The sequence below is a fragment of the Eptatretus burgeri genome, chromosome 3, assembly GCF_056783735.1.
Source record: "Eptatretus burgeri isolate ZD-2024b chromosome 3, Ebu_testis_v1, whole genome shotgun sequence".
Taxonomy (NCBI): domain Eukaryota; kingdom Metazoa; phylum Chordata; class Myxini; order Myxiniformes; family Myxinidae; genus Eptatretus; species Eptatretus burgeri.
The window spans coordinates 77,587,306-77,606,076 of record NC_140963.1 but is presented as its reverse complement, the minus strand read 5'-3'; the positions used below and the strand labels follow the sequence as shown (position 1 = coordinate 77,606,076).

The 18,771-nt window shown below is 43.6% G+C and overlaps 1 protein-coding gene across 7 annotated transcripts in view; it reads right to left on the bottom strand.

Moving 5' to 3' along the window:
- The window catches only part of LOC147030239 (uncharacterized), a 150,325-nt gene that overhangs the window by 23,804 nt on the left and 107,750 nt on the right, over positions 1-18,771 (bottom strand). The window contains exon 3 of one of the 7 annotated variants that reach the window (XR_015056272.1): positions 1-1,723. This exon is cut by the window's left edge and continues 1,900 nt beyond it. The exons of the other annotated variants lie outside the window; for them this stretch is intronic. The gene's annotated coding sequence lies outside the window, so the exon portion shown is untranslated. The remainder of the gene's footprint in view (positions 1,724-18,771) is intronic. 7 annotated transcript variants of the gene reach the window in all.

Below are 18,771 nucleotides of genomic sequence, written 5' to 3'. Positions count from 1 at the left end.
TTCAAAAAAAAAAAAGTTCTTTTTTTTTTAAATTAAAAAAATATATCTTTATTGCCTTTGACTTTGTGGCTATGTGAAAGCTAATATTGAATGATCACCAATCCCATTACCTAGTGGGTATGCGGAAGTGTTTTCGGCCCCCACAAAAAATAGACCGGGCAATGCCAGTTACCCCTGCTGGTATGATATAAAGATATATAAGACACGCATGTGAGGAGGTCATTTGGTCCGCTCTGCCTGTGCCACATCATCCACATCCACATCATATTAAAACTTAAGATTCACAATTTATGAATCTTCTTGGTACAAACTTTTGGTAATTCCATTGTTATGGCATTTCCACCCCCATTGAATTGACTTAAACATCCTAATTAATCACAAAACAGGGAGTTATAGCCAATCGGGTAACAACCAGCACAATGACCTTGTCTTTTCCAGATACTGATAGGATTTCAATGTCCATAACCTAAAGGTACCCTCAGCAACCACCTTTACATCCCCATCTCAAGGACATGCTTGAACATTTAGCCACTCCTCACCTTCTCATAACCCCACCACACCCCCTCCAAACACACACATATACACACACACACACACACACACACACACACACACACATATACACACACACACACACACATATATACACACACACACACACACACACACACACACACACACACACACACACACACACACACACACACACACCGGGCATTGCACGAGGACAGCAGTTTTAATCGGATTCTACTCCACAGGGGAGAAAATCCACAAACAGATAGCTCAGAGGCGATAACATTACCAATGAGCTCTCCTGTTGATCTTGTGTTTATAACATCCAACCTTTAAACGAGGTCTCCATTGCAAGTCCTCATTGGGATTGACTTTGCTGAGGGTTTACATGCGTTCAAGCAGACAAGTAGTGGGATTTTACACAAATTACTAGGACACTGTGAGATATCAATGTACTTTTACATGCATCACAAGGATATTCAATCATTCAAATGTACTAAACACTTTGCAGTGTGCTGCTCTCAAATCAGTTCCTCGATAAGGGTTACGATGGGTGGTTTGATTGTGCTGCATGGTTTGGTTATGATGGGTGGTTTGCAGGAGTATGCGATGCAAGTTGAGCTGAAAATTAACATGGCCAAAATAGAAAGCATATGAGCATACATGCCACACACGAACAACAATCTCATGTGCAAGAATTGACCAATCATAAAGGTTGACAAGTTAAACATATCTGGGGTCAATGATCACCATACCAGGAAGGGGAGATGCAGATGTACTACAACGGATACAAAAGGTAAGGGGTGCATTCACGAGACTGAAGGAAATCTGGAAGTCAAAGAAGCACAACACCAACACTAAGCTGAGGATCATTGACAGCAATGTAGTCAGTCCTCCTATTTGGATATGAATCTTGGAAAATCAACAAAAAAACAAGCAGTCATAGACTGGTACTTACGAAATCGACAACTTGACCTCTGACCTTGTTTAATAAAAGCTGTCTCGAGAGAAGGTAGCGACGCAAACCAGAAGTTTCTATGATGATTCTGTACCAAACCATCAAAAATCGAATGTTTTGGACGTTTCACCTCACTGTGACCTTGACCTTTGACCGATTTTGACCAAATATAATCAGCACCAGCCATCACCCTCCTGAATCACATGGTGTAATTTGACATTGGTAGCTTCTTCCGTTCTCGAGTTATCGTGCCTACAAACATACAAACAAACAAGCAGTCATAGACTGGTACTTACGAAATCGTCAACTTGACCTCTGACCTTGTCTAATAAAAGCTGTCTCTCGAGAAGGTAGCGACGCAAACCAGAAGTTTCTACGATGATTCTGTATCAAACCATCAAAAATCGTAACGTCGACCGAAGCAAAAATCTCCATTTCTCCACGCAATGATATTATACCTTAACGTAACTCAACGACGCGTCTGCTCGAGCGCACTGCATCATGGGACGACCCGTGACGCGTCGAGTGAAATATTTTTTATACAATCTTAAAACGTCTCCAAAACATCCGATTTTTACCAGAATTTCGACAACCGAGTTTTAAGCGTCCTAAGCGATCGCAAAAACCGAAGACAAAATTAAAATCAAAGTTAAAACGAACTCGTAACGTCGAGCGAAGCAAAAATACTCCATTTCTCCACATGAATTTACGGAATTATGTTTGACCTCACTGTGACCTTGACCTTTGACCGATTTTGACCAAAATCTAATCAGCACTAGCTATCACCCTCCTGAATCACGTGGTGTAATTTGACATTGGGAGCTTCTTCCGTTCTCGAGTTATCGTGCTTACAAACAAACAAACAAACAAACAAACAGAAACGGAAGGCATCAATATACTTACGAAATCTTTAGATTTCGTAAGTAAAAATAGCAAGCTGGAGTCTAATTTCGACAGAAGCCGTGAGAAAATCTTGAGAACCTTCTTGCCTGACATGGCTTCTAAGAAAGAGGTTGAAAACTAACAGGGAGGAAAAGCATCATACAAGAGATCAAAATTAGGAGCTCGAGATGGATCGGTCATGTGTAGTGCATGGAGGATCAAGAGCGACCAAAAAGAGCAATATGTTGGTCACTTAATAGGAAGAGAATGGTTGGACAGCCAAGAGAGACCGACCTGGTGTGTGTGTTTCAGAAGCAAGTGGTTTGCAAGCAGTTCGATTCAAAGCTGAAATTCCACTGATTAATGTTGGCACACCAGACTCCCAGTTTAAAGTCCATCCAAGGGACAGCACACATTGATGAATAACCCTGCCTATGAAACTCTGGGATGACAGTTTATAATAGCTGCGTCAACATTCAAACCCAGGTTAGACAGCTCAAAGGCGAGTTTGCATACCTCTAGGGAGTCTAGGGCATAGGCCATCCTTTAAGGTCCACAAGGACATTGGAAGATATCAATGTACTTTTACATGAATCACAAGACAAACTATAGAAAGCATCTGAAAATGAAAATCCCACCCGCATCCGCTTTGTATTTTAACTAAACTTGATGCAAAGAAGTTAAAAAAAAATTGTACATTTCATTCATTTGTATTTTCCACAATCTCATAATAAAGGCTTGTTGATGATTTGATGACAAAAGCTCAATTGGTAAAAACGTCATGACCTGGACATACACACTGAATCTCAATAGTAAACAAAGATTTCGATAAAAAACATTTATGGCTGGTGAACCACTTCACTGATGACATCTTCCTTACAACCCTTTATTCCCCATTGGGCATATAATGAGACGTGCCAAGTTTAAAATTTTCCCGTCAGCGGTTTCAGATATATAATGCTTTAATTTTTTTTGCGTTTAATCCAAGATGGCTGTCATACCATGTGACCTATGACATCACAATTATAAATTGAGGGGCACACGGTGGAGAGCATACTTCCACCAAACAATGCCTCATCCACTAGAACATATCAGTCCCAATACATTTTTGAAATATCATGCTACATATACGAGATATATCGTTTTTAGCCCCATCTCTTAATGGTGAAAAATCACTTTAAAAAATTGAAAACTTCTCATATCTGGATCTGTATTCAGATCTTCACCAAAATCTAATCACTTCGTCCTTGTCACACACCCAACCTGTCCACCAAGGTTCATCCGAATCCGTCCAAAAATTTTTGAGATATTGTGCTATATATCCTTTTTGCCCTATCTCTCAATGGTGAAGAATCACTTTAAAAATTCTAGTAGTCGGATCTGGATCCGGATGTTCACAAAAAACTAATTAGTTCCTCCTTGTAACACACGCAACCAGCCAAACAAATTTCATCCGAATCAATCCACAACTTTTTGAGATATCGTCCACACAAACAAACAAACAGGCAGATATGGGTGAAAACATAGCACCGAGACACCATCGTCTACCTTCGTCCAGTGGCAAAATGCCTCTTTGTCCTGCATGTGGTGCGTGCACAAAATCCACAAGGACAGTCTTTCTCCTGCATGTGTGTATACAAACTCCACCAGGAGCCTCTCTGTCCTACATGTGGCGTGTGTACAAGCCCCTCGAAGAGACTTGGATGTTTAAACAAAGAAGCTCAAATGATCTAAGATCCTCGTCCTCTTAATGATGACGTCATAAAAACGAATATGACGTCATTGATGTATCAGGTTTGCGATAAATTATCTGTGCTAATGCCCGGCTTGATTCCCGCAAACAAAATTCAAACAGCTTGCCTAGTTTCGGAGATAATGGTATAGGCGATTTCCATTAGCGGCTATATTATGACGTCAAGATTTTTTCTCGGAATAATTTCCAAAATCGGAGATGGTTACTGCCTGCGCGTGGGCTTTCTGCATATGCATGGCAAGTTTCATGAAGATCCGATGAAAACTCTGGGTTGTGAAACAAAAAATGTCAAAAAATAGGAATGACGTCATAAAAATTGACATGACGTCATAGTGATTTATCATATGTGCAGTGATTCATCTCTGCTAATGCCCTGTTCGATTCCCGCAAACAGAATTCAAAAAGCTTTCCTCGTTTCAGAGATAATTTTTTTAGGCGATTTCCATTAGCGGAGATATTTTGACGTCATAACTTTTTTTTCTAGGAGGAATTTTCAAAATCGGAGATGGTTACTGTCTGCGCAGGGTATTTTTACATATATATGCCAAGTTTCAGGAAGTTTCGATGAAAACTGTAGGCTGTGAAACAAAAAAGTCCACAAGAAGATGAAGAACAACAATGTGAGTAAAACTTAGAGATCCTCCACGAGGATCTAAAAATATGAAGAACGACAAACAAAAGGACACAAAATTGAATCAAGATAAGTCACTGAGGTGACCATTTCATTGCCACATCTGTCCAGTTCCATAAGCAGGGCTCGGGGGTGGGGTGGTTGTGGGCGTGGGGCAGGTTGGGGTGGTTCTGAGTCTGTGTATGGGGTGGGTTGTCCAGAGTATTACACAGTCCGTGCTTCATTGCACGGTGTTTGGAGTAAATGCAGTGTGGACGTCGACACATGAAGACCGCAAACCAGGGAGAAATCTCTGGGCCTAAACAGGAGAAAGTACCGAAAGAAGAACCCCCTACGAGGAGGCCTTAAAAAGAGACCGTCAATCACCGGATAGGGCCTTTGTGCACCCTGTCTGTACACCATGGCCCCCCTGGCAGGGCCTCCACAATAAGTCCTTTACAGCGGTGCTTGTGTGGCCGTTCTGATGAGTGCGTCATCCGCCGGCAGCCGAGCCAGCGTCCCGCACTATTTGCAAGCATTGGGGCCTCGCTATGACTTTGGACGGGCCGAGGAAGCCTCGTTCTACACGTTCGTTCCCATTATCGTTGAAATGGGTTTGAAGTGCCTTTTGTGTGTAAAACGCAAATGAACGAAACAAGATTCATGATCCGCAATAGGATTGAAAGCAAAAGGCCGTCAGTCAGTTTTTCCACCGAGTGTGTGCGAGGCAAGCATGTTAACACACCATTTACATTTCCCTTTCACAAAACTACTTCGATCGATATAAACACACCATTTCAATTGTGTGTTAAAACCAACGAGCCATAATACAAGTCATCGCATCCGTAATTCTATGGGAACTAGAAGAGACACTCAGTGGAGTACGTACCTCTACCAGGCCGAACAGTTTACGTTTTGTATGTTGTCATCTAACCAACTCTTCCATCTAGTTTTGTCATAACTCGTTCACAAATTTTTGAGATACCGTGTTATATATTGTTTCGGCCCCATCTCTCAATGGTGAAGAATCACTGAAAATTTTTTTTAAATTCTCGGATCCGGATCCAGATTCGGATCTTCACAAAAATCGAATCAGTTTTTCCTTTTCACACGCTCGACCCGTCCACCAAGTTTTGGCTGAATTGGTGAATAACATTTTTGAGGTTTTTTTTTTAAGTTGGGAGACTCGTTTTGCCATAACTTCACAACTATACGAGTACACTCTAACCCAGAGGTTGGCAACCTGCGGCCCACGGGCCAAATGCGGCCCGCGAGCTCCTCCCGTGCGGCCCGTGGCGCCTTGTCCAGATTTCCATTAGGTGCGGCCCACGAAACATCTTTCTGAACAGACGGCAAATTTAACATACGTGGACATATGATTCTTCCACATATATCACAGTCTCTGTACGTCACAATAAATTATTTTTGCTTCGAGTCCACTTAACTTGGTCTTAAATATTTTTTCGTTGTTGTTTCAGATGTCTGAAGGTCTTAAGGTTCAATTTACAATTACATTTATTATCATTGATTTTAGGTGTGTTTGTCATTTTTTCGGGTTGGGAGGGGGGTGCGGCCCGCGAGGTGGCCCGAACGTGGCCCAGTGGCCCGCGGCCTGGTTTAGGTTGCCGACGCCTGCTCTAACCAAACCTCGGTGTAGAATGAAGAGCTGTCCAAGTAGCTTTTTTTCTCCATGTGCCGCATCAATTTGAAATTATTTGCCGGTCACGTACTTCCCCACATCTTATGATCCATTTTCTTTCAACATTAATATAAATTGCTACTACTTCATCCTTGATCGTTCTAAATTGTCTTCACTTTTCTTTTCTTTTGTAACACTGCTCATTACTGGCTTTCAGCCTTGTTTAGGGTGAATGTCAATAAATCAAAAAAACTAAATCTAATAGGCCAGGTAATTGTGTTAAAATACACTACACCTGACATGCACTGGAGCCAGCAGACTCGTGATGAGTCTCGTACAGAGGAGGGGGTCGTGTTGCAGTTTTGGAAGACCCCAGGGAGTTACATCCAACACATAAAGGAACCCTGGAGTTTAGAGATATCTGTAGTATTTTGTTTCGTTAGATTACTTCTCCCCTTGTATCAGTGGAAGGGAAAGATGCATTGTCAATGTAGCTACAAGTACCCCCATTGTCCTCTTCCTCATTCTTCAACTCCATACTCGAACCTCATTCTCAAACATGCATTCTCTAACACCATCCTTTCCTTCATTCTCATATCCGATCCTTACCATCATTATCATACCACATTGTCAAACTACATTCTCAAGACACTTGTCTAACAATGATTGCACCAGCACCTCAATCATCTAAGTGGCAATTCCAGTGCTTCGATGGCTTAAACGAGGTTCCAATTGCAGCAGGTGAGCATTCACATGGGCACTGGCCGCATTGTACGACCATTCCACTCACCCTGCCCTGAACCAGCAGCCCTGCTCATCGCGCTTCAAGGATTAATCATGATTGGCTGGCATGCTGTGATCCAGCTATCAGTGTGGCAGGATGTCAAAAAGCAGATGTGATTGACAACCGAGGCAATGCCGATAGAGCTCTGGGAGCGCAGTTCATAAGGAGTAAGTTTTTATCACTGGGAGAGTAAAGTTCCAGTTCCAGTTCTGAAGAAGTCGAGAACGAGTTGGTTCTTAGTGAGAGAGGAGAGAGTCCTGTTCAAGAGTCAAGCCCAGAGAACAGCAGTTCCGAGCATTAGTTACGAGTGTCATTTATGAGTGACAGTCCAGGCCAGGAACTCAGGGAACGCGACGCTGAGACGTACCAGGCGGAACGAGAAAGGAACCATGGGTTTCCAAATGTGGTGACCACCTCATTTCTAGCCAAATCTACTCAGAACTGACTTCTTTCCTAACATGTCTTTTACCCACTCCATATATCCTTGAATCTTTCAGCGCACACACCTCATTGACTCACACTGTTGGGGAGCATCAACTGGGTCCACAGTTGTTATTTTCAGAGATCACATTACACGCTACCATATACACCACACCTCCCACCTACACCTCTCAATCACCTGCACCATACACCTTGTTCGTTGCACATGAGCCAAACTACTCACGTACGAGTGAGCCTGACGTGAACACCATACCCCCACCGACTTCACTTTATCTGTCCATCACCCTTGCTTATGCTGCTTCCGAAATGATTGAGGTGCTTGTGTCTATAGATTCCTGGTAAGATGACTGACTAATGTGTTTGTGTAGTAAAGGATAAGGTTCTTTCTTTGCTGCACTGCTTTTGCTTTGTGAATAACTGTATGTTTGTAAATATGTGTATTTTGCTAAACATGACTATTCGTTTCCAACCTGCCAGATTGTCTTTTTCTCTACTGGTTAGACAATAGTGTGTAAATAGTGGATGGGAGTTTTGCCCTGCAATTTTGCTATGGTCATAAGCTAGCTGACGTGCCACTTACAGTTCAGCTTGGCCGTTCTTAATTTCTAGAAGCGGGGCGTCGAGAGCATCTGGGGGGAGGGGGATTAATTTGCCGGGAAGGCAACGCAGGAATTTGATGTGAGGACCCTACCTAAATTAATATCACACGGCATCCGTTGTTGCTTAGCAACCCCTCATGGAGTTATCTGCGACTCATCGGCTTCAGGGTCAAAGGTCAGGAAGCAGGTCTGAGAAGCCATTTGTGACCCGGCCGGCAAACTCGTAACAAGATGGAGAAAAATAATTAATCTCCTCTCGTGGTGGTCTCCTCTCATGTGGTGTCTCCTCTCATGTGGTGGTCTCCTCTCGTGGTGGTCTCCTCTCATGTGGTGTCTCCTCTCATGTGGTGTCTCCTCTCGTGGTGGTCTCCTCTCATGTGGTCTTAATAAAATGTACATTTTCTTTTCCTGTTGTTTTTGTCAAGTTTAGTTCAAGTACATCGCGGATTCGGACAGGCTTTGCATTTTCAGATGCTTTCTTTCTAGTTACCTCTGTCACCAAAGTTGGATGGAGGTTATGTTTTCATCCCTATCTGTCTGTTTGTTTGTCTGTGAGCAGGACATCTCAAAAAGTTTTGGACGGATTCGGACAAACTTGTGGACAGGTTGGGTGTACGATAAGGTCAAATTGATTCGATTTTAGTGAAGATCTGAATCCAGATACGAGCATTTTAAAATGATTGTTCAACATTGACAGATGGGGCCAAAAACAATATACAACAGGATATCTCAAAAATTTGTGAACAAGTTATGACAAATCTAGATGGAAGAGTTGGTTTGGTGACAAGAACAAACTGATTAGATTTTGGTTCAGGTCCGGATCCACATCCTGCCTATCAGTGTTCAGCCTGGAAAACTGTTCAGCCTGGCAAAGGTATGTGCTTTACTGAGTGCCATTCTAATTTTGACTTGTAATACCCCTTCACACCAGGAGCAGTGCTATACTATAAACATTTACACATAATTGGGGGTCCTCCCCCCACGTTGAACCACGAGGGTATGTTGTTGTTTTTTTTACTGTCGAAAAGCATCACGGGTATACCACGATTACAACCACCAGGCCCAGGTGTGTGTTCAGTTACCAAGCAGCGAGCTAGCGTTTGCCAAGCCAGCCGTTCCTCACCAACTCAAATGGAGTGCTTAAGCCACTTGGTGAGCACTCTCCAATAAACTTGATAACTAAGCATCCCCAGGTGTTCAACTCAATCCCTCCAGCAGTTCAGGAGTGCATAGAAGTCAAAAAAAACAAACAGACGCTTCTCAAATTATATACAGTACGAGCAAATACAACCCATCACTTCGCTGGCAGAAATATTAAGTGGGGGGGGGAGTGATAAGGAGGGGAGGGAGAGAGGAGGGGGTTGGGGTGAGGGGAGGGAGGAGGGAGGGAGACAGAGGAGGTGTGGGGAAGTGAGGAGGGGTGGGGAGTGAGGGGTGGGGGAGCAAGCAGGGAGAGGAGGGAGGAGTGAGGAAGAAGGGAGGAGTGAGGAAGAAGGGAGGAGTGAGGAAGAAGGGAGGAGCGAGGGAGGAGCGAGGGAGGAACGAGGGAGGAGCGAGGGAGGAGCGAGGGAGGAGCGAGGGAGGGAGGGAGCAAGGCGTGTGGAAAGGGTAGGCAGAATGAAGGGAGCGCAAGGTAAGGCAGTGTGAGGGGAGAGTCCGTCCAGACTTAACCACCGCGCATACATCAAGGGAAGGCAGCGTGAGGGGAGGGTCCAGACATAAAATAACCACCGCCAGACATGTCTGGAGAGAAAGCATCGTCCGACTGACCTGTATACAAATGGGGGGTGGGGGGAGAGAGAAAAAGAGGGGAGTGAGAGAGGGGAGGGCAAGGGAAGGCAGTGTGAGGGGAGGGTCCATCTGGAAATAACCACTGTCCAGACATGATTGGAGATAACCACCCTCTGGCATAACCACCGTCCAGATACGTCCGGAGACAGAAAGAGAGAAGAGGTGTGGGAGGATACTGCACTGTATTAGTTGGGTTAGAGTGAGGTCAGGTCAGGTTAGGTATGGGAGAATGCGACGGAGCAGCACGTCACTGCATCCACTTTCTGCCGGTACTCCAGGCGCCTCAGTCTGGCCATCCCCCAGACAGATGCCTGACCCATCCCCATCTCCTTGAGATGCTGATCAACCTGCTATAACCGTGAGGCATGTGGTCAGCCCATTGGCCTCCTCCACTCACACGGCTCCCTCGCTGAGAGAATCTGGTGAACAGGATCAGCGACAGGAAAAGGAGTCACATGTCCATATAGCCAGAGCTGATGCTCACGGACTATGCAGGCAAAAAATCTCATTCAAGTCTCTCTCAGCAACCGCTCGTTGGACACAAGGTCTGACCAGCGAAAGCCAAGGATTCTCCGAAGAGAACTGGTCCCAAAGGAATTAAGTCTCTGTCTCAGATCCCTGGTAGGTGTCCAAGTCTCACATCCTCAGAGCAAGACTGGAAGCACCAAGGACCTGAAGACTTGAACTTTCGTCCTCCCGCACAGGTACCGGCAGCACGACACCCCATGATCCAGTGAATCCATGACTCCCCAGGCCTAACTCAAATGTCTGTTGACCTCTGGCTCACAGTCAGCAGAGACATGAATATCACTGCCAAGGTAAATGAATCTCTCCGTGTCTTGAAAATCCTCGCCCCAAACAGGTACAGAGAATATAGCAGCCTCCAAGATGTCAATGAAGCCTGGATCTTAGTTTTGACCCAGGAAACTCATAATTCCAACGGCTCTGACTCCTTATTCAGCCCCTTGATGGCTCCCAAACGGATATCTAGAGTCTCCACAAAGATGACTGCATCATCTGTGAAATCAAGGTCAGAGATCTTGACATTCCCAAACGATGTACCGCAGCATGATCTCTCCGACATCCTCCCCAGAATCCAGTCCATATAAGCACCAAGTGTGGGGGCCTGTACATACCACTAACAAACTCCAGTCACAACTGGAAATAAGTCAGCGATGGTATCACCACATCTCACAGCACTCTGAGTACCAGAGAATAGTTCAGACATCAGGTTGATCTGTTTTGGTGGCACCCCATGAAGATCAAGAATCCTGTACAGCTCAGCTCTGCCATTCAGCCTGGCCCTGTGACTCTGGTCAATGGTATCCAGTGTTTCTTGAGAGACAAAATTCTTCCTCACCCTTTGGTGAGTTCCAAGGCATCCACCGACAATATCAAGGATGGTAGGCTTGAAGGCACTCCACAACTCTTCAGGATTCCCCAAAGTACCCAGACCCCCCAAATCCCCACTCAGCCTGTTTGCAAACTCCTCAGCTACCCTCTCATCATTGAGCTTGTCAACATCCAGCCTAGGCTGGGATGGTACCATTCTCCCGGATTTAAGCTGCAACTTCAGAGTTGCTACAACAAACTGGTAGTCTGTATTGAGGAACTGAACACTCCGGAAGAAACTGCAGTTCGGAATCATCCTCCAATGCCCATCAACGTGGACTTGGTCAACCTCCTTTGCAACACCACCAGCGTTGGAATACCAAGTCCAGCAATGAGCCTGTGGGTGCTGAAACCATGAAGCAGCCACCTTTAGTCCATGTCTTCTTGCAACGTCAAGGAATTTAGTGCTTTTCTGATTCACAGTTCCAGACCCATGGGGACAAACACATGTCTAATAACCATCCCGATCAGTTCCAGTCGATGCATTGGAATCCCCCAAGACAAGAAGAGTGTCTCGCAAGTGGCACTGATCAACCACAGACTTGAGCGTGGCATAGAATGTGGCCTTCATGGTGAGATCACTCGCCTCAGTCGGAGCATATACAGAGACCAGGGAAATGACACCCAACGAGTGACAAATCCTTAGTCTCATCACACGCTCGTTGACTGGTGTTACCTCAATTATCATTGGAGTCAGTTTACTGGACACAGCTTCAGCAACTCCTTGGGCATGATAACCATCAGAGCGACCAGACCAATAGTAAGTGTAACTACCCGCCATGATCTCGCTGCAATCTGGTCACCGAACCTCAGAGAGTGCTGTAATACTGATGTCCAAACGCTTGAGCTCAGATGATAACAGAGACAGGTGATCATCCTCTCTTTGGGATAAGACATTCCAGGCACCCACACAAGGAGACAGCCATTTGCTGGATGACACCTCAGCACCACCCAACACACACGATCGTAATCTGACCCGGGAAGATTACCCCGTGCTTTTCCTCCGAAGGCTTTTCCCGAATGTTGGCGGTCCCGAAGGCTTTGCCCCAATCCCGTCATCTGATGAGCTGCCTTGCATAGGGCAGCTGCACAGGAGGTACTCCCATGGAGTGCGTTTTCAGATTTTTTTTGTGCTTTTCGTATGCTTTGCGGAAAGAAGGGTTTTACGGTGGCCGGAGTGCAAATCCTGCCACCAACCTCTTAATAAAAAAGTAACTCAACTGCAGGAGGACATCCGAAGACACAGTTGGGCACAAGATATGGATAGCCATTGGCTCACAAGAAGATCCTCCACCCTTTGACTGGTTTTGTTTTTAATCCTGCTGGGTGTCCATATCCATACATCCTCCTCACCAGGAAACCAGAGAGGGAGATGGTTTAGTCGCCAACAACCATGAAACAGGTTAGTACAGGTTTACATGGGACCTGCAGCAAGTTCCAGATCTAATCTGACCTGACCTGACAACAGGGATAGGACAACACATGTTCACGCGCGCGCACGCACGCGCACGCACTCGCACGTACTCGCACGCACGCGCACGCACTCGCACGCACACGCACACGCACACGCACACACACACACACACACACACACACGCACACACACACGCACACGCACACGCACACACGCGCACACTTATTCGGATAGATAGCACGATTGCTATTATTACCTCCGCCACCAAAGGCGAAGGAGGTTATGTTTTCACACCTTTCTGTCTGTTTGTTATTTGCAAAATCGAAGATTTTTCAAGTATATTGGTCAATCGATTTTGTTATTATCTTGCCAAAACGAAGTTTTTGCAAGATATGTTAGTCAGCTTGTATGTTTTTTTTTGTTTGTTTGTTTGTTTGTCTGTAATCACGTATAAAAAATTCTGCAGAGCACAGTTATCATTGAAAATTTTTATAACCGCATATCAGAGGCCTATAGAGGTCCCTTTCAGTGCATAAAATTTTGAAGGTCAAGATCAAAGGTCAAGGTCACTTTGGCGCAAATCAGGGGAGTCGATGAAACCCTTATTTTTTGAGTAATTTTGATCGGATCGTCTTCAAACTTCATGGGAATATAGCTCATGGTCTGGCGCTCAGCTGATTAATTTTTGGTGGCGATTGGCCTTGACCTTCATTTGTTTTTTTTTGTTTATTTGTTTTGTTTTTTTTTGGTCTGTAATCACGTATAAATCACTCCGCAGAGCACAGTTACCATTGGAAATTTTTGTAACTTCGCATATCAGAGGCCTATAGAGGTCCCTTTCAGCGCATAAAATTTTGAAGGTCAAGCTCAAAGGTCAAGGTCACTTTGTTGCAAATCAGGGGAGTCGACGAAACCCTTATTTTTTTAGTAATTTTGATCGGATCGTCTTCAAACTTCATGGGAATATAGTTCATGGTCTGGCGCTCAGCTGATTAATTTTTGGTGGCGATTGGCCTTGACCTTCATGGTTAGCGCCTCAGGTCAAACATATTTGACCCCAAGGTCAAATTTTCAAGTTTTAGGAACCATATCGTGTAGTAACTCAAATTGAACACCTCGATGAGTGCTTTCTCGATATGTCAAGCTTGAGACATTATGACGTCATTTGGTGACGTTATGAGGCAAAAGCATATTTTTCATGGTTACTCTGTAGAACGATTCTCATCGGAATCTCTCATAGGCAGATATTCCTCAAGGAGTCGCTCCTGGTGGATAGCAGCTCTGTTCACCTCAGTGTGACCTTAAAGAAGTCACACGTGGTCGCCTTTTGGCAAGATACGGGTCACCCTGCGGGTGACATTGGTTTTTTCTGTCTGTCTGTCTGTCTGTCTGTCAATCATCTTCAGGTCACAATTCTAAACTGATAGTCATGAAACTTTACCAAGCTGTAGAGGTAGTCTCAACTGGTAAGCCTATTGATTTTGAGGTCAAAGATCACAGGTCATCTTGAGGTCAGATTTCTAAAATCATCATTTTTCATCCGATTGACTTGAAAGTTGAACAGGATTTGCATATTGTATCAATGAATGGGGGAACCAACTATTTTTGAGGTCAAAAGGTCAAAGGTCGACTCGCGGCCAAACTCCTAAAATAATCAATTCCAATCTGAAAAATAATCAATTTTCATCCGATTGACCTGAGCTTTGATTAAGATTGTCAATTTTAATCTTCATGAAATGGACAATTTGATGTATCCGTGGCAACCTTTGGAGAGGGGGGGTGGATTTTGCAAGTATCATGCTCTGCATAATGTCTTTTTCTTGTTTGTATTGTTGATTCTTTTTAAAAAATTAGTAATTTTGTGTCAGCATGCAGGCAAATGATTAAAAATATTTCATTTTCAAGAGAAAACTTTATTATGTGTTCTCGTTTTCTATATGTTGGGCTGAAATAATTCATGAACAGGTTTCATGTGTGTGGCAGGTACAGTGGTGGAAGGTTAGGGTTTGACTGCTTTTTGGTGGTGGTGGTGTCAACATTCAGGGTTAAGCCTCCAATCCAGTTAGTATAGAGATCAGTGATGCCAACCTCTGGAGTATTTCTGAAACAATTCACAATAATTTATTAAACCAACGAACTCTACTCATTTTCAAAGGATTAAATAATTGGCACGAAGGTACTTATTGAATTGACAATCTCCTATTCATAATTGAACATTTGCATTCTGTCCAGAAGGACAACCTTGGATGGCCCTTCACTACTTCAGGATGTCACCTGTTGTCATTCCCATTTCCATTCATGCACTATTATTCCCACGAACTTCCTTTCCCGCATTAGGCAATGACTGCTCATTCCCTGCATGAATTAAACATCCGCTCGTTTCCTCCATCTGATTGTTTCCTCCACCCACTCATTCCCTCGGTCTGTAGTTGTCAATTCCAGCAAAAAAACAAGTGTAACTGGAGCGGTCGATGGTGCGCCATCGCAAATCCCCACGCTTCCCATCTGAAACAAAGTTTAAAAATGGCAAAAAGTTCCACCAGGAATCACCTATCACATTTTGTGTGAACCTACTATCACATTTTGTTGACTGCTATGACCCTTATGTCCCCAAGTCCCCAGCCCTTGGAGCATGCATGAATGAATTGTGGGTCAAATCCAAAAAAAAAAAAAAATCGCAATATATTTCATACATCCCCGAATGTTGATTGCACATTCAAATTCAGTTTCATTTTAAAAACCTGTTTTTTTTTTAATGCAGCCGTAATCGATTTTTTGGAATATGACCTTTTGACCCCGCCCCAGGGGGCGGGGCCAAAATGATTCTGCTCCCACAACTTGTCAATAAATGATCATAATTACCAAGTTTGGTAAATTTCTGCCTAACCATTTAGGAGATAGTGTGATGGATGGACAGACATACAGAGCAAATTGCAATATCCCCCCACCGCCCCCCCCACGGTTTTTATTTTTTACAAAAGGCGTGTGGTTATAAAAAATAAAATAAAAAAAAACACTTTGGGTTCCACCATGGAAAAGTAGTAGAAGCACTGACTTTTTGGGCCAATCCTTTCCTCCAAGCGAGACAGAATATGAATATAATTTATATATCCACCGGTTTGTGACATCACCGATAACCTCACTGTTGACATAATGTAGAAAAGCAATAATTGTTACAGGTTACATACACAACAATACACAAGGGACTGATGCAGGAGGCAACTTCAACACCTTGTTTACATCTTTATGATATTTTATCGCCTTGTGTATCACCTGTTATCATCTTGTCATGCATTGTGATCCCCTTGTTACCACCACCACCGAAGGTGGACGAACCTTCAGTGGTGGTTGTTTTCACCCGTGTCTGTCTATCTGCGTGCATATGAACAGGATATCTCAAAAAGTTATGCACAGATTCGGGCAAACCCTGGATGACAGGTTGGGTGTGTGACAAGGATGAAATTATTAGATTTTGGTGAGGATCTGGATCTGGATTGGATAGTTTTTTTTTTAATTACCTCCACCACTGAAGGTGGACGGAGGTTATGTTTTCACCCCTGTCTGTCTCTGCTTGTTACTTGCAAACTCGAAGATTCGCAAGTGTATTGGTTGGTCTGGTGTGTGATTCTGTGTCTTTGTTTGTCTGTTTATTGGGTCGCTGAAATAGGTGACCCTTATTGTCAGTAATTCTGTCTGTTTGTTTGGATGTTTGTTCGGTTGTCATCAGCATAATTGGTAGTAAGCGTGGGCGGATTTTGACCAAACTCGGGTGGTAGGTACATCTTATGACCTCGTGCTTTGGAAATTGTGATGGTTGCTGGGGACGCTTTGGTTCTCTAGCAACAACTGAAAAACCTTCAAAATCGGTACCGTTCACGCGAAATCAATTCCGAAAGCCATTATCCCACGTAGGGTTATGAAATTTGGCACGAATGATCTACAGGTGATGCTCTATCAAATATATTCCGGTTTTTGTGATATATGGACCACTTTACCCGCAGCGCCCCCTACAATTAGGGTATGCGTGAAAATTGGCGAAAATTGAAGGCCCCCGAGCGACCAGGTGAGTGCATCGATACGAATGAAACTTTGCAGGTTCATGGTACTCAATGAGTACTACAACTTTGCCTCAGGACATATTGACCGATTTCGCTTAGGTCAGGGGTCAAAGGTCAATTAGTGCAAAAATCAATAATATGCGAGAGCTGGAGGTGCCTTCGCGCCAAACGCTACTCCTCCTCGGGTTATGGTCAGATGGTCATGAAAATTCACACTAATCGTCTGGAATACATTGTGCACAAACGTTCGAGCCGGATTTTCGATTTAGATCTTTGTTCACCCACAGCACCCCCTCGAACTTTGGGGATTTCCGATTTCAAACCGCATTTTCGGTATTTTTCATTCAAATGGATACCGAGTAGTTATCAGTAGATGGAGCTGGATGAGATTTGATATGCATAATCTTAAGGTGATTCCCTATCCGCTATATGACATCCATTTTGCTCTATATCTTATAGTTTGCATGCTCGGCAACCCATCACCGCCTACCGGCTTGTGTGTATGTCAATCGCCTGCAGGTCACAATTTTAAACTGACCTTCACGAAACTTCACCAAATGGTAGAGTTGGTCATAAGCACGAAGGTTATTTATTTGGAGATCAAAAGGTCAACATAGGCCAAAGGTCAACAACTTAGGTCAGATTTCTAAAATCGTCAATTTTCATCTGATTTACTTGACATTGGAAGAGGATTTGTATATCAAGTCATTCAACCACCAATTATTTTTGATGTCAACATAAACCAAAAGGTCAAGATAGGCCAAAGGCAACACCTTAGATGCAATTTCTGGAATCCCCAATTTTCATCTGATTGACTTGAAGTTTGAACAGGATTTACACATCAGGTCACTGAATTCAACCACCAATAATTTTTTATGGCCAAATTTGTTTCAGGGATTTTGCAAGTATCATGCTCTGCATGGTCTTTCTTGCTTGTCACTTGGTGCAAAAAATTTTTGCCAAGTATGTTGGTCTGTAGCGTCTGTCTGTTTGTCACGATTTTTGGCCACAGTTTTCAAACAATCGTTCTGAAAATTTTTGTGTATGTAGATGACCAGCCAAGGATGGCAATGCTTAACTGTGGTGAAAATCCGAATCCGGATCCAGATCTGAGAATTTTTTTTCCGTGATTCTTCACCATTGAGAAATAGGGCCAAAATCGATATACAGCACAATATCTCAAAAGGTTATGGATGGATTCACACAAAACCTGGGCAGGTTAGGAATGCCACTGGGAAGAATTTATTAAATTTTGATGAAGATCCGAATCCAGATCTGGATACGAGAATTATTTAATTTTTAAGTGATTCTTCACCATTGAGAGATAGGGCCAAAAACGATATATGGCATGATGTCTCAAAAAGCTATGGACTGATTTGGACTAAACTTGGTGGACAGGTTGGGCGTGTTACAAGGACTAATTGATTCGATTTTGTTTAAGATCTGGATACAAGTCCATTTCATGTCCACAACGCACAATGAAGTGCTGCACAACGAAGCAGAGTAAAGCTAGAATGGCATTCAGTAGAGCACATACCTCCACTCGGCTGAACAGTTTACATTTTGTATCCCACTGATAGGCCAGATCTGATGACCTGAACCAAAATCGAATTGGCTTGTTCCTGTAATCTAACCAACTCATCTACCAAGTTTTGTCATAATCCACCCATAACTTTTTGAGATAGCATGCGATATAAAGTTTTTGGCTGCATTTCTCAATGGTGAAGAATTACTTAAAAATTTAATATCCAGAACTGGATCCTCACCAAAATCTAATCAATTTGTCCTGGTCACACATCAAACCTTTCCACCAAATTTCATCCGAATCTGTCCATAACATTTTTGAGATATCCTGCTCACAAACAGCCAAACAAACAAAACAAGAAAAAGACGTTATGCAGAACATGATATTTGCAAAATCCACCCCCCTTTCCAAA